General features: G+C 45.5%; 1 protein-coding gene across 5 annotated transcripts in view; it reads left to right on the plus strand.

Moving 5' to 3' along the window:
- The window catches only part of HEMK1 (HemK methyltransferase family member 1), an 83,810-nt gene that overhangs the window by 30,164 nt on the left and 36,756 nt on the right, over nucleotides 1-16,890 (plus strand). For 2 of the 5 annotated variants that reach the window (XR_006931352.1, XR_006931351.1), the window contains exon 12: nucleotides 46-463. The gene's annotated coding sequence lies outside the window, so the exon portion shown is untranslated. Of the gene's footprint in view, nucleotides 1-45; nucleotides 16,884-16,890 lie in introns of those variants that run through there. The other 3 variants (XR_005839300.2, XR_006931350.1, XR_006931353.1) reach the window with 3 other exon arrangements.

The raw sequence follows: 16,890 nt of genomic DNA on the forward strand, positions 1-16,890 counted from the left end.
ATCTTTAAATTGCTTCTGATAGTAATACTAATGCTTAACTTTCAGGTAAGGCTCTGAAATGTGAGACTTTACAAAGAAGGCCAGAATCACTGCTCCAGTTTCAGAGATGGAGAAGTCAAAAAGGTGAGGGAAAAAGAGTTATACAGAATTTGACAGCAGGCTAAGTTTAAAGTAAGACCCAGTCTCTTGGCACCCACAGGAACAGCTTAAGTCCATTTCTTTGTTGGGGAAGGGCAACTTAGAATAGGGCTGTCTGAAACAACACTGAGAAAAGTCCCTGAAATTGATGGTCAAGATCGTGACATAAGTACCAGAAGGATTAAATCCAAGCTGCTGGTGCTCATTGCTGTTTCTGATGTTGCAAGTTCTCTTCTTGACCACAGCTAAACAGAGAAGGAAAAAAAAGAAAGACACCAAAGGACCTGGACCAGTCCGAATGGAAGCATTAGCTGGACCACTGGAGGTGAGCATGGAAGGCAGAAGGGAGAAGTGTCCAGGCAGTGACTTGTGCTGTGTGAGTGTACAGGGGATGTGCTGTCAGGCAGTCTGTCCACACTGAGCTTAAACTGCGTAGCCAGAAACAATGGGTCCGGAATCAGCAAATTTGGCATCTGTTTGGAGAGCCAAAGCAGATTCGGAGAGCTAATACATTTAGTCCCTTTCCCCCTGCCTGTGCTGCACTCATTCACTTCTTAATTTTTAAGCCTTGGCCCTGTTTTTTTGCAGGTACCTGAACTTTTTCTGATCCACCAGTGCCCAGCTCACTGCACTTCAATCCCCTCCTCACCCTGTTTTTTCAGTTCTGCTCATACACTGGCCTTTCATCCCACCACTCTGCTTACCCCAGAAGTTTTCCCTCCTGTAAACTTTGTACTTGTAATTATGAGCCCTCGTTGGACTGTGCTACCTGCTGTGGTTTATCACAGTAGAGGAAATGGATGGAAAGGGAAAAAAAAGGTTCAGTTAGAATGTACTTAATCCAAGGTTTGGAAATCAAGTTTCAGCCCAGTTGATTCTGGCAGTGGTGAATACAGATTGTGGTCAGAGACATACTGTGGTGGTTTGTATGTTCTAGGTAAATAATAATATGTTAGTGTCTTTAGCTGAGTTTGTCAGGCTTACGTCTTTAAATTTGATTTCTGAAATGTTTTGTTTGTGTATTGACAGTATTTACGAAACATAGAGCTAACAAGCACAGTGTACATCTGCAGGATACTTTAGAAGCTGGGTGATACACTTTCCCAGCCCTGGAGGCATTCAAGGCCAGGCTGGATGTGGCTCTGGGTAGCTTGGTCTGGTGGTTGGTGACCCTGCCCATGGCAGGAGGGTTGAAACTAGATGATCTTTGAGGTCCTTTTCAACCCAGGCCATTCCATGAGTCTATGGTATGAGGGCATAAAGAGCATCATGTCGCATTTTTGTAGGGGAAAGCTGGTTCCAGCAGCAGGCTGGAGGTAGCTGCCCCTCTGAGAGCACTGCTGGCTGAGCTGCAGGATGCAGCTCCTTTTGTCAGAGCAAGCACTTGCTGGAGCTCTGAGCAGTACGCTTCCTCTGAGAGGTGGACTCTTGGTCTAATCCAGTAGGGCAAGTGTTAAATTCCTATATTTATAGCAAAAACAATAACAAAAATGCTTGCATTTCTCTGGGCTCGCACTGCATAGTGGTTACATGTCTCTGGAAAATCACGTGGTGCTGCTGACCTTCTCATAAAGACAAGAATGAAGAAAAATTGTTCTTCCTCCCAAGAGGCGGGATTTGTCAGACCCGCATCTGAGGGAATGTGCTGCTGTAGTACAACGTGTTCTTCACTGCTTTGCACACATTGGCCCGGGCTCCTTTTGGTACAGAAGCACTGCAAAGCTCTTTGGATGTGGTAGCTGCAAGAACCTCAGATACTCCCAGGGCCCTCGCTAAAGCACTGACTGTGTCTGCTGCCTGTGCCTGTGAGCACGAGGCTGTGCTGATGCCAGCAATCTCTTGTGCACGTCAGCTCTCTGCAGCCGTGCAGCTGCTCCCTTGAGCCACAGAAAGGCTGATGCTTTACATAATCGCTATCAAAATGCATTTAATTTTCTGGCATCTCGGTGGGTCTTTGGAACTGTATTGAAACAGCAATTTGTTTCTGAAGTGATGCTTTCAGAGAGGCCTTGTTTTCCTGCAGGACCTTGATGAGTGTGGTTCAGGTGTGTGTTTCCGGAGAGTGACCTGGTACAAAGTGCCAATCAGGACCTTGCTGGCCTTCTGAGTTGGGGATAGGCAAAGCTTGGTGCATGGCAGAGCCCTGCAGATGGTGCTGTGTTCCTAGCCTGCTGTGTCTGTGAGGAGCAGGCTTCCTGTGTGCTGGCAGTGTGGCATGGTGCAGCCCCCCACTCCACAGAGGATACTGTGGATATGGCTGCAAAGTGGGGCTTTTACTCCATTCCTGTGCTGCAGTACAGACCTAGCATAGGGAAGCTGGGAGGGGTCCTCATGGACTGGAGTTGTAGCTGTGCTGGTAATGGGAGGCCTGAATCCCCCTCAGGGCTGCACTGATCCATGGCTTTCAACAATCTGTTTTTGCTCTGGTGCAACTTCCAAGTATACATCCTGAAGTGCAAGTACCACCCCTGCTTTCATGTTCCACTCAGAGTGTGGGGTGAAAGGAACTTCCTAAGAGCCTCAGAGAGTCTAAGACATGTGCAGCAGGGATGAGACCCCTTTCCAGGTGCAGAGCTGGCAAGCGCAGAGGGACTCAGCCAAGGTGGCACAAGAAGCCTCTGGGGAGCCAGATGACTGAATGTGTGTGGGGTACTGGCCAGCACTCAGTTCTTTGATGCAGGGCCATAGAGTACAATGGATTGGAAGAGAGCTCAACAGTCATCTAGCATAATTTCCCTGTCCAAGTAAGGATCAGCTTGGCTTTCATCATGCACGTTCGCCTAACTTGACCTAAAAGGCTTCTGATGATGACTGGGATTTTTGCACGCAGTCTGTTCTGATGCTTCATTGTTTTTACAGTAGAAAAGTACCTTAGTACCTAGTTGTCCTTGCTTTCATTGAAATTGGGTACTATTCTTGTCCTGAGACGTAGAATTTGCTCTTTCCTCACAGCAGCTTCCCTATATTAACCTGTTCCCTTACAGTCCTTATTTCTGAGGAAACACCAACATGGTGTTTTTGTGCATCTCCTGCACACCCTTCTTTCCCTGCTGGAAAGGGAGACAGAGCATGCTGTGAAGGGTAGCGTGCTTCAGACATGCTGCAGGGAGATGCTTGTGCTTGTGGTGATTGAAATAATAGAGCTGCTACAGCTTCTGTTATTGTGGGGAGAAGTTATTTCCCAAGCAGTGGAGACCAGGCCAAAACTTGCATTAATCTTTTGTTTGTCTGGGCAAGTTTTCAAAAGCTGTATTTAAAGTTTTTGTTTAGGAACTTGTTTTCTTCTGCTCAGGGTTGCATCCAGAGGGACGAACACCCAGCGGGAGAAGTCTTCTCTCTCACAGTTGAGATGACGATGAGATACCAAGAGAGACTTTATCAAGTTTCTTCAGCCAATTGTCTCGTCCACAGATGTTTTAATGTGCTTTTAGTTAAGTGTGTGAGCTTTCAGATGTTCCCACTCCCTGTGGAGGGTCATTTCACAGCCTTTCTCTGCTGCTTTTGCCTGGCAGCTGCTCGCAAGGCTCTGCATGATTTGTGCAGTGCCTGGTGAATCCAGCAGGTTATTTACATAGTACTATCCCTTTGCACTGGGTTTGTAGCCAAATCACACTTGTCGTTCAGTTGCTGAGGTTTGGGACAGGTTGCATAAGCTACTGTAACATCAAGGATGTTCTAACAGCATGCAGTAGTTGCAGAATCAGGCCTGTAGCCAGCTCTCTCTTGCCTTGCAGTTGCCTGTCTGTGCCAGTTGGGCTTTGGATGACAAGCCCAGGGTTCAGAGCCTGCACCTAACTGTTCCCAGCATTTGTACCGAAGACTGGAGTGCTTCTGTAATTGTGCCTATGAGCAGGAGGTGGTGCCTACAGGATGCTGATCTGTGTGGTCTTTGCCCCTTGCCGTTCTGGTCTCACCCATTACTACCACAGTGAGTCTGGTGGACCAGCCTTCTGAAGGCAAAATAAACGTATAAGCAGTTTGCCAGATTGCCTGTTCACTTCAGTTTGGGTTTTTGATTCCTTCTGGAGACAGTGTGTATGGATCGTGTTAGGCTTCAGGTAGAAATAATGGAGAAGAATGGAGCAGGCTGAGGAGCATGCCTGTAGTGAGTGGTGAGATCACACTGACCTGTGTGCTCTGTGCACACAGCTCCAGGAATATCTTAAGAGTGCCTCATATAGTGGATGTGAGGTAGTCAGTTACTGTAGAAAGCTCTGTGACTGTCCTGTGGTATTCACCTCAGTCATACCCAGATAGTGAATGAGCCAACAGCACTGTGCTGCAGCATGATAAATCAGGTTTGTTTTGCTTATTTTCACTGATGCTCGAGCAAAACCAAAGGATGTGGGAATAAGTCAAAGAGCCATTGCTAGATTTTCCACAAGTGCATCTCTGAGCATGAGAGCATGACCCAGGCAAGCCAGCCTACTGCAGGGTGCTGTGAAAGTTAGATCTGCATCCTGTTCACAACAGCCAGTGGTGCTTTTGCAGTACAGGAGGATGAAATACATCATTGCTGCAGTGCTGCCACACGTTGTGGTCTCCATGGTTTGTCTACTGTACATGGTTCACATCAGAACTGTAATTTTAAATAGCAGCTTCCTAGCTCTGAAGGTCTTTATCTTCATCTTTTCTTTTTTTTTCCTTTTTAAGCAAACCTAAAAAGTCATTTTTCTTTGTCTGGCATGCTCATACAATTTTGTTGAGAATGGGCATCAACAAGAAACTAGTTTCAGTCGCAGTGTTATGACCATAAACGTGACTACATGAGCAAAGTTACAGCAGGATGTAAAGCCTTAGAACAAGCATGCAAACAAACCGATGCCTGGGGAGGAAAGTACCTCATCCCCATTAAGTACCTGATCAGGTTTCAGCTTGTTTAAGTAGTCTCAGCCTTCATTCCTTCTTTTGTGACAGCTGAGGTATTCTGAGATCATCCTGCCCATGGCATGGAGCATCAGGAAACAGGGATTCTCATCTCCATGCTGGAACTGCAGCACGGCGAAGAATTTGCAGTATGGCAAAGAAGAGTCTGCCATCTAAACATCCAGGGCCAATGCACATGGCATGGGAAAGAGCTCAACTATTCTTAGTGATGCTTCTGGCAACCTCACTGAACTTGTTTCTCACTTTACTGCTTCTTATCCTTTTTTAAACAGTAAAACCATCACAGCTGTCAGCTGGGAGGATGATAGTGCCTTGGGAGTGGGAAGCAGTTATTGCTATTCCTTTCTCTTTGCATGAAGAAAAGATGGGAGAACGCGGCCTGAGAAGTGTTTGATTTGAGGAGCCTCAACCTTGAGATGTATCGTGAGGGCAATTTTCAGTTTGCATCACTTGCAGAGTCATTGCTAAATACTGCAGGACCTGGGCATGCACGAATGCTGGGTGTGATGGAGGAGGAGGAGGGAGTGGTGACCAAACCACTTTGTGAGATCCATCTAGAGAAGACAAGATCCTTGAGAAAGACTGTGGTAAAACAAAGCTGAGACTTATAGGAGGGATGGCCTGTGCTGCCAAGTTCCTGCTTTGCTACTCTGAAATGAAGAGCACAGGTGCAGAACTGAGTGTCCATAAGGTACAGGCTTTGTTCAGGAGGCAAACTGAGCATCTCCACTTAATGTGTGGATGCCAGAGGGTGAGTGGAACCCCTTGTGCAATGTGGATGGCTTTGTGGCAGCCCATAGGGGCAACAGTGAGCAACAGTGCAGCAGTGGACTGAGCATAGCACCCTGAGCAGCCTCGTTCCATCAGAAGCAGAGCACTGCTTTGAGTGTGGCACAAACATGCTGCTTGCCTGAGTTCCTGTAAACACCAGTTGCAATGCTAGATGTGAGTGTATGGGAGAGAAATGGTTTTTAGTGGGCTATCTTGAGCAACTCTTAGTGAAAGATTTGGATTTCCACTTGGTGCTAGCTGATGTAGTTTCAGCTGCCCACCTGCTGCTTTCTTCCTGACAGTTGGCTTGTCTCCTATGTTTGTATATGTGCTGCAGCATGGGCACTGTGGAGCACAGTGTGCTATCAAGTGCCTGCGGCAGTGGAGTCCTGAGCTGAGCAGCCTGAGCTGCTACAAAAGCAGCATTGCCCAGTGCAGTGCCTTCTGATGGCAAAATCCTCACTGTTGGTCTGAAATACACATAGGTTTGTGTTGGGCTTTGATGATCCAGCTGTAAATCCAGAGTAGGCAGCTGAAGTCTGACCTCAGTCAAGTTGCCCGGCATGCTCCAGCTGGGCTGAAGTTGACTCACTTGGTGCTGTACAGTATTTGTGTTCCATGAAACAAGGATCCCCCTCATTGATTTGAGCCTTTCCAGGGACTTGAGGTTGTTAAGCTGGTAAGACTTTCCTCCTTTTCCACTGCTACTCATTGAGGATGACCTTCTCACCATCCCTTTTGACTTTGAGCTTGCTGCTTCTCTCAAGTCCTCTTCTGACCCTCTGCAAGCCAAGAACAGCATGTTTGTATTGCCGTAGTGCTTATAAGCTGTTCTCACAGGTTGTTCTATCTCTCTCTAAGCTTTCAGTACTCATTTCTCCTGCCAGTGTCTTGTGTAACTCTCCCTATGCCAACACTGTTGGCTTCCATGGGTAAATTTCCTTATGTTGGATAATTTGGAATGAGCTTATGACAGAAAAATCTCACTCTAAAATGCACTTTACTCCTGCATCGCCTTTCATTTGCTCCTGTGGCTGATGGGCTTTGCTGGGTTGAAAGTCATGCTGTTGGCATGTGTTTTTATTTGCAAATTAAGGCTATCCTGCACTCAAACAAGACTTTTTCATTTAATGTGTATGAGCAGGAGGCACTCAGGCTGCAAGCAGTTTTTGTATTTCAGCTTCCAGGTCAGTGAGTTTTTTGTCTCATTTGTGTCAGCAGACAGTAGCCCTTTGTTCAGCAGCATAACCTTTTCTGCCTCAGTGACACGCGCACACACACATATGTGATGCAGATCCTGAATTGTGCAATAAACTCCATGGATAAGCTCCATAAGCCCAGCAAAGACATCATCTGTCTTACTTCAAGGATCAACTGCGTGCCTTATTGACCAGTGTTGAAGCCAAGGTTGTGGAGGCAGCTAATTATTCATTTATTTTGGCTTTTCCATCCATCATTGCCTATGCTGGAAAGAAAAGGGGCGTGGAATAGTGAGTGAAGTGTTTGTCTTTGAACAGGTTGCCTTTGTCACTTGTAAAAATCAGGATAAATATATTAGTTAAGTAGTGTTTAATTTAGCAACTGAGTAACACTGTTTCCAAGAAGGGCCAGGATGAGGAGGCCAGGATAGGTCATGAGCATGAAAGGGCCTGAGTCATGGGCACCGAAATTTAAAGACGAATGCATCTGGCTGTTGCTGGTACCCTGATGGCACAGCAACTGCTTGCAGCCCCAGTCTGTGCCAGCTGATGCCTGCTAGCACCTCCTCTTCCCATGCAGAGTCTGGAAAAGCAAGAAGCACCTGGGAGGCACCATCCTGCTGCTGATAGTGTGCCCATTCTCAAGGAGCCCTCTGGGAGGTATCTCAGTGGTGAAGAAACTTGCGTGGGCACCTCAAGCATGCCAGTGTTTGTCCTACACAGGAGCATGACTTCCCTCAAGAGCTGAGCCGCTGCTTTTCTGGCTGAAGAGGCCCTTTTCTGTGCTCTTCTGACCCAGCAGTGCCTTATTCCTCCACCAAAACTGCACTCAGCCCTGGTGCACACACATCCTGCTGGGCCTGCCCTGCTGTATCCTTGCTGTTTGTGCTGTGGGTCCTTGCGGAATTCCCTCTATCCTGATTCTCTTGGACTTTGTCCCTGACAAAAAAAAGCCCATTTCAGGCTTCTCAGAGTTAATACTCATTGCCCTAACTCAGAACTGCCATTTTATGGGAAGTTCTGTCACCCTAAAGCTTGTTTGTTCTTTTTTTTCTCCTTCTTTAATCAGAATAAAACAGTTCATTTTTTAGATTTCCCATGAGAATGCTGTGTCCCAGATACTGGTTTTAGAAATGTTTTGCTCTGTGATTCCTGAATTTTCATGTTGAATTATATCCATTTTAAATTGTTGTACAACTTAGTGCTGGTTTGCTAAGTATACACTGATAGTCATAGTGTGTGTATTGCGTAGGAAAACATTCTTTTGATTGATAAGTTCAGCTGCTACTTAGTACGAATTGAAACATCTTATCTTATTCCTTAGAACAGGAAGTCCATTGTTTGCAATGTAATGAAAGCTTGACAGTGCCATTATAACACCCAGGAATGTCTTCATCTAAGAAAGCAGGTAACATTTTGTTCTGTAGTGTGATGCAATCCATCTAATCATCTAAAAGAAGATGAAATATTTCACAGCTACTGTCATGTTAGGGCAAGGCAGTAATGATATACGTGGTATAAAAACCTCTAGGAAAAAATATATGCAATTTGGAAGTTCTGTTCTGAAATAAAGCTTCTGAGCTGCCAGAAGTAAAGCTGTTCCAAAGCAGCTTTGGCAGGAACATTTTAATCAAAATCAATGCTCTTTATAAAATCAAACAAATGTCTTCTTCAAAGAAGCTTTTCCCATCGGAATAATTTTGGTGGTGCTTTTTTTTACTAGTTCCCTCTGTCCCTGTGAAAGCAGGGAGTGTTTGTTACACTTCTTTGCAGTGTGAGTGCAGAAGACTTAGCTTTCTCATCAGGACTCAAGCCCAAGTCTCCATAGTGAAAGTCCTAAACATTCCTTCTTTGCACGGGCTGCTCTTCTCTGGCTCCCACACAGGAGCATGCTGTTCAAGCAGCTGCCATTTTTCCTGCCTCTCACAGAGGGAAAGGACAACGTGCACTCGTTGCTGGGCCTTTGCCACCCCCCTGCTCCCCCTGCACAAGGGAAATGGCAAACATAGTCATGCCTCTTTCTCTTTTCTGAGGTGCTGCCCAAACAAGCAGTACAGATGTGTTCCAATGAAACAGGGAAGGCTGGAGCAGGGGCGATAGCATATGTTAACTGGGAAGCTTCAGAATGATCAGCTCCCTAGTTTCCTTTCCTGTTACACTTTGCACTGTGATGTGATGCCTAGCAGGTGAGCTTCTGTTGCTCATGTGGAGGAGTGTTTCTCTGGTTGCCTTTCTACAGTCATCACTGCAGACAATGGTGGGAGGCTACAGGTTGGGAAACCAAATTGTAGTGTGGCTCACAGCACAGGTGAAAACTTTGTCAATCTCAAATGAAATCCATGAGGTTGTTATGTCATATAGTTGAAACAAACTGATACCGTAGAGACAGATTACTTGTTTGTCTTAAGCAAACGTTTGCTTTGGGAGTAGCATCCACAGTAGATGAGCAGTTCTGTGAGGGCTGTGGCATGGCAAAGGATTGCGGTGACAATGCAGATTTTTCATGGTAGTCCATATACAATCTGGACACCAGGAGGTACAAGATATAAAACATTGCAGCAGAGAAGCAGGAGACAGTTAGCAATACGCTGCCCAAACTGCTCTGCTTGTAGCAAGATCAAGTGTCATGTTTCACCCCCACTGCACCAATTTAAAGACTTTGTTAATTTTTATTATCGGTATCAGTGGGGGGAAAAAAAAGCCATACCTAACAGGGAAGTCTAGGCTCTCCAGAAGTCAGAAATAAAAACGCCGGCAGCTTTGTTGCAGATGGAGAGATGAGAAAATGAGTGGCAGTTCCCCAGTTAGTGTAGAACAGGCAGATTCTCTGAGCTGGCATATGCTGTGCAGCCTTGAGGCTGTTATTACTGCAAGGATCTGGGAGCAGCACATGAGGGCAGGGTATGAGGGCACTTCCTGGAACTATGCCACTGAAATAGCACTGGGCAAGTTCCCATGAGTTTGCTCATCTGATTTTTACATCCATAAGACAACAAGATGTCCCCATTTGCATCAGTTCGCAGAACTAGATTAAGGTTTGGAGAATTCTTTGTTCCCTAAGCTAAAATCTGGGTTTAGCTACGTTCAAATTGATACTTTATGCAGGTATGGGAATGCCTTTGCTTGTTATTAACCTGTAGTCTGTGTGCCATTTTTGCTCTCTGGGTTTGTGCTCAAAGCGAGCCTCGGAAAGGCCAGGCTAAAGGCTGCAATCCGAGAGACATCCTAGCTCAGGTTACAGTACCAGAAACTGCAGGGAAAGCCCAATGTAATGAAGCCAGGAGGATTTTTTCCCTGTGAGTAGGGAGCTGGCGAGCCGTTCATAGGAACACATGGGGAGAAGTGGCCCACATTAAGAAAAGAAAGTCCCTGTTGCTTGAGGCAAGTAGGGAGCTTCAGTGGATATATCTGGCCATTTGGGATGGGTGGTTCATCTGCGTTTTGGAGCTCTGGAGTCTGGCTAAAGGCTGCATAGTTCTGAGTAGGACAGAGGTCTTAGGTTTGGGGCCCTGCCGGGGCTTCGGTCCTGGCAATGCTGGCTGACCTATAGAAGGTGCAGGCAATTGGTGGTGAGCAGAAAAGCCTAGCAACAGGGGAAGGAGGCTGAGGAGAAATGGGATCGGGGGAATCTTCTGTGAGAATCTGCTGGCTTCAAAGTCAGGGAGCAGAGCAGTACAACTAGTCCACAGTGTGGGAGCCCTGCAGCAGCACAGAGAGACAGGGATCAAGCGTAAGCAGCAGCTGGGAGCCATGCCCACACAGGAGCCATCTGCCTTAGGTGCTAGCAGGGGGAGAGCAGGGAAAGAGCTGGGTGCTATGGAGGCAGCTGGGCAGCAGAGAAACTTTGATACTGGAAGGAACACGATGGATAAGTATTGGGGCCAACGTGTTTGCAGGGATGGTTTCAAGAAGACTATCCTGGTACAAACAGGGAGATTTAAAACCAAGATTCAAGAGTGCTGGGAACACTGTGTATGGTTCTGTCAGTAAAGAACGCTTACATAGGAGCAGGTGCAGAACAGGGCTCAGAGGGTGAGTGAGGGCCAGAAAGATCAGCAGATGAGAGAAAACTGAAAGAGATCAGTTTGTTTTGCTTAGCAAAACAAAGACTGGAAGAGGAATGTGATGTCTCTCTGTAAACACTTCATTGCAAAGTAAATACTAGAGGGGAAGGAAAGGTCTTATAATAAAGATCAATACTGGCACAAGGACAAATTGGTACAAATTTGCTATTAATAAACTTAGCCTGAAAATTAGATTTTGAGCCACTTAGAGGAGTGAGATTTTGGAGCAGTGTCTCAAAGGGAGAAATAGAAACCAAAGGAGCCTGAAAAGCCTGCAGGAGCAAAGAAGGCAGAGAGTAAATTAAATCTCTGACACAGTCTCATTCTGTTTTATGCGTGCCAGTGCTATAGATGGCCCAATCCCGAAGTCTGGGCAAGAGAGCAAGTTGCAGCAGTCAGCAGCCGAAATGGAGAACCAACGGCCAAGTTACAAGTCAGCTGCAGGACAAGGGGAGTTTCAAGGTAGCTGAGCTATGCAGATAGCCAGCTTTGGCTGTATCCCAGTGTTTGAGTACAGAGACTTCACCAGACTGGCTGAGGGTAGGGCCTTCTGACAGCATCTTGCAGAAGCAAAACCTGCAGAGTGGGATGCAATTGTGAACTTTCTATCTCCATTCCCCAGCTGCTGCCATTTTCTGTTCCCTTCTGGTACAGATCTGTGTTGTGGCCGTAGTAGGGTAGCTTTGTCTCTCATCATTCCTTATATGCTATATCTCTGTGTATTTCTTTTCATTAAAGATTAAAATATGTTCTGGGACATATTTTGGGAATGCCTGCCATTTTGGTGGAAACTTTCCCCGACAGCCTTTAGGCATGAAATTGCAGAAGGAGGTTTAGCAGAGCTGCCTTTGTCAGAGATGATACTAGGACCCTTTTGCAAACCGTCCTGGTTAGGTTTGCTTGGAAGTGTGGGAAAATGCTTTGGTTGAGAGAAAATGAAGTTATTTCTTGGGAGTGTTCTCACAATAGCTTTGTTGCCTTGGGTCAGAGCTGAGGAATGCTTGCCTATAAGGCAAGCTGAAGTTTTCAAGCTAGAAAACAAGAGGAGAATGTAAGTAGATAAGCCCAAAATCAGCTAACTGAAACAAAATCTTCCATCCTTATTTGCGGTATGCAGAAAGGTATGCCTAGAAATGACTACAGCTTGGAATTGAGATAAAGAATGCAGGAAGAAAACAATTATCAGATGTTACTGGATAGAACCGTGAATGAAAGGAGTAGCAGAGCATGCAGAGCAAGTGTCTTTCAGCTCATAGTGGGACGTGAACATTCAGGCAGAGAAACAACTTACTTCCCCTTCCTTCTGGCTGCAAATCTGGAGAGCATCAGGGAGTGATGGGCAAAAGCTGGAGGAGCATTGTCGCCTGTTCTGGAAAAAGAAAAATCTGTTTCTCCTCTGAAATTTGCTATACTATCCATGGTGCAGCTCTGCTGAGTTTGCTTTTGCATAGCATTTTTCTGTTACTAATAGACTTCAGTTATTTGTTCCCCTGTATGATCCTGGCTTGGCAGTAAAACTAAGCAGAGCATTGGAAGGCTGCCATTAATGGATGGAGTCGATGTATTGGAAGGATATGATGAGTATAAAAATTCCATTTCCTAGAACAGGCTCGTATCTAATGATGTGAAATGTCATAGGTCTTCCAGAAGTGGCCAGTCTCCCTTGCCTGCAGCTCATTAAAGCATACGGATCTTAGATTTTCAAATGATCACAGACCAACAGGGAATTTTGGTAGGGAGAAGGGAAACCTTGAAGGACACAAGTATGTCTGCAGGTAACGGATTTCCTGCAATATCTCAAAAATGAAGTTAGAGACTCCTTATTTCATAAAGAATATTTTTAGTACTGAGTTGTCCAAAACTGTTCAGTTTCAAGTATACCTCTGTTCCAGGCTGCCTGAGGGTGTTTGCCTGAGCATTATGAGGTATTTGGATGTAGCCTACCTATATGCTGAGTACCCCCACGATGTTCTCTTTTGGAGAATAGAGGAGACTAAAACAGCAAGTGCTGCTCACTAAGAAAGTAAAAGACTCAAGAACCATTATATGACTCTTTCTTCTTCTAAGAACTTCCACAAATTCTCTTGTGCATTCTATATCAGTCCAACACAGGAGATAGTTGGGACTTTCCCCTGTACATAGAAATTTCTACTTCTTTCCTTTTGTTTTCCTTCCTTCCTCTGCCATTCTTGCTCTTTTTTCCCTGACAGTTTAAGTAAAACCAAATACATTTCAGTCTTTCCACTTACCTCTGCCCGTGGTGAGGGTTATTGCTAAGAGGTGGTTCTTAAGCCTTTTCACCCCTCACTGCATTGACTTCAGTCTGGCCATGGGTAATGAGGGGTGAAGTATGTGAATCCTGCAGTGTGCACGTGAGCTCAGATAGAAGAAAGTGGTTGAATTTGGAATGTTTTGCAGGAGATGTATTGAAAAGCCTAGCTAGAATTTCCCTGTAATGTGAATGCTCCTATTTATGGTTGTCAAGATTTTTCCTTTAGAAGAATAAAATCCCTGCATTGCACAGTACGTCTTGATCTGAGAGGATACATTCCCTCCTCTTGGCCCATTTAGTAGGGCATCAGAACAACTCTAATAAAAAAGGCACCCCATCTCCTGTCTACCCTCCTAGCCCCCGTTCCTGTCTCCACAATTAGCTTGGCAGCCGGGCTTGTTCTTCGTGCCGGTGCGGCATGTTCACTTGCACTGACACGGTTTCCTGCTGCCGTGAAGGAAAAGGTTAAGAACTAAAAGGAGCTCTGCCATCATCCACAAGGCATGAGGAGCCTGGTGCTGCTCCTGCCCTGCAGAATTCCAGCACCTGATGGACTGGACCTTGCGGCCTTCCCTGAAAGGCAATCCAGTTCCAGGGATTTATAAATACCCTTTGGTAAGGCAGATGGGGAGCGCGGCAGGACAGAATGCGGCACGTCCCTGTGAATTGGTTCAGAAACAAGTGCTGTGAGTCTGTTCTTGAACTAAATTATAGTTGGTGCAAAATGCAATGCAAACCAACATGCAATTTGGATGGCAGTTTGGATGTGGAAGGCCTCCCGTGCTCAGAAATGTTCAACCACTGCTTGAGGTTTCGTTGTGTGGATGCAGGAGATGAAAAGATGGGGCAGACTGTGTTAGAGAATAGATCAATAAAATGAGGAAGAAGGTCTGCAGGAAGTGGGGATTACCCTGTCCTTCCCCTTTCCTGGCTAAGGTTCTGTCTTCTGCAGTCTTTGTAGAAGACTGTTTGGAGACGATGCCTCGCCAGCTACTGAGGTGAATTTAAATCTTAGTGTCCACGTCTTTATCTGGGATTATGAAGCGTGCCACTTCTTTTTAACATTTGAGTGCAAGGGTGTATGCATTCTGCTGCCCAAAGCTCAGATTTAAACGTAGCTGAATACTCCGGAAAGAGGAAGAAGGAAGAATGGTGTGATGCAACAGTCCATATTCAAGGCAGTAGTGCCAAGCTTTGGTGAAGGAATCCACCTGAAGGAGGCTAACATTGTGCAATGCACTGAGAAGACCCATACAAACCAGGAGCTACACCAACCTTCCTGCTGACTGTAATCTTCAGACTCTTCTGTGGTGCCACTAGCCAGAAGGAGCAATGCTAAACCATCCCTGGTTGGCATCTCACCACCAGTGGTGAGACATTTGCTTCTCATTTCATGGGGTCAGAGAAAGAGAAGGTGTAAAAGTGAAGTTTAACTGCAAATATGCCACATTGCAGTGATAGTTGCAAGGGACTTCTCTTCTAACCTGTTAGTATGAAGGTGTAGTGCTCATTTTAAGAAGTTCTCCAGAGTGCTTATAGGTTTGCCATCCTTGAGCCATTCAGATGGACACCTGTAGGAAGCATCTGAAACACAGCATGCAGAGTGACCTGTTTCACAACCTTGGTCCACAACACACCTTTAATTTTCTACCTGAAACCCTGATGCTGCTGGGAGGAGTTGGTGGGAGTGTGACTCATGCCAAGTGACTCATGGCCTGACTGCCGCACTGGGATAAAATCTCTGCAGAGAAGGTTTGAAGGATTACCTGCTTTGATCACATGGGCTCACATGGAGGCTTGTCTCCAGCCTCCTGTCTGCTGACAGGCATCTCATTTGGAGGCAGCTGCTCACATCCTGCTCGTGGCCTTTGCAGTGATGTTAGCAGAAGGATCTCCCAAGATTTACGTTGTAACACACTGTGGCTAGGTTTAGGTTTAGTATGAGGTAGTTTGGGTTCTATGTTTTCTTCTCTGAAGTGCCATCAAAAACATGACCAAGTTATTTGGAGGTATTCAGTTTCTAAAGTCTGTCTTTTCGGTTCTGCCACTGCTCCTGCCTGGAGTGCCCAGAACAGTTTGGGCACAGGCCTGGCTTGCAGTAGTACAAAACTCTGGCAGAGTACAGGTGTCTTGATGGATATGAATTAATTTTTCACTGATTTGACCTCCTTTCCTCACTGGCAGGGTAGCAGAGAGGCACAGTGCCACAAGGAAGAAGCAAATGGATTGGTTCTAATTAGCGTGACGGTGCTGATGAGGATGAAACTTTGTGCTGGCAAAATGGGGCTGTATTAGCTTTGCACTGATTTATTCCAAATCTGAGCACTGTTTGTTCCCATGCAAGCAAGGAGGAAGTGGAGAATTATACTTAATATTCATTGTCAGTATTGCAGTTAATCGCAAAGTTCTCTGAAATGTGAATGTATTTCCTTTCCTGGTGTTTCCCCTTCTGTTAAACTAAATCATTGATTTCTCATTGAGTTTGACTAAAGAAGGCCATTCTTCACAGTAACATTGTCTTCACTTTTTAGTTGAATTGATTGTGCATTAATGCTAATTTGTAATTTGACCAGTGCATTCCATGCTGCATTTAACTGTAACACGGTTGTTGCAACTTAAATCATTTGGTACTCTGTTTGTAAGTATATAATATCTGTTCCTCAGCCTCGTTCAGACTTGCAGAAGGCATTTATGTTTATTAGATAACTGAGATGAGCATTTTTATTCTTTCTCGTCTAATAGGAGATAGAGAATATGAGAGAGAGTGTATGAAAAAAAAGATATGCTGAAGAGCAGCTCGACTCTTTGAAAGGGCAGATCATAGCAGGACAAGGGGAAATGGTTTGAAGTTGAAGGAGGAAAGGTTTAGGTTGAACGTCAGGGGGAAGTTCTTTACTATGAGAGTGGTGAGGTGCTGGAACAGCTGCACAGAGAGGCTGTGGATGCCCCATCCATGGAGGTGTTCAAGGCCAGGTTGGATGGGGCCCTGGGCAACCTGGGCTGGTATTAAATGTGGAGGTTGGCTGCTCTGCCTGCAGCAAGGGCTTGGAGCTTCATGATCCTTGAGATCCCATCCAACCCAAGCCATTCTGTGATTCTGTGATACAGATTTTTAAATAACAAAAAATTGTATGAGGTTAACAGCGATCCAGTTTACAGTAGGGCATGAAGTTAGGCACTGTGAAAGCTTAGGTAAAGGAGAAGTCCCTGCAGAAGAAAGTAAACGGTTGCAAGGATTGTATGGCGAAGTTACCCATTTCCATTCTGTGGCAGTGGAATGGCAATATATGCCTGCAGCTTCTTTTCATTAAACGACATTGCTGGCTTTTTAGGCAAGTGTGTTTGTTCAGAAGGGCAGTACCAGGTTTCAAATATCACCTCAGACATCTGTGATGAAATGAGGACCCTTGAGCTCCTTGTTTCTTTAGTTGAAATTAAATATTTTGGCCCCATAAACTTGGGCACTCATTCTTATGCAATGTGAGTAATGCTGCCATTTACCGTCACTCCTGAAAACATCCTAATTCTCATTTGGTCTGGTGTTGTTTTACTTTTGTAG

Source organism: Gallus gallus, chromosome 12 (assembly GCF_016699485.2).
Source record: "Gallus gallus isolate bGalGal1 chromosome 12, bGalGal1.mat.broiler.GRCg7b, whole genome shotgun sequence".
Lineage (NCBI taxonomy): Eukaryota > Metazoa > Chordata > Aves > Galliformes > Phasianidae > Gallus > Gallus gallus.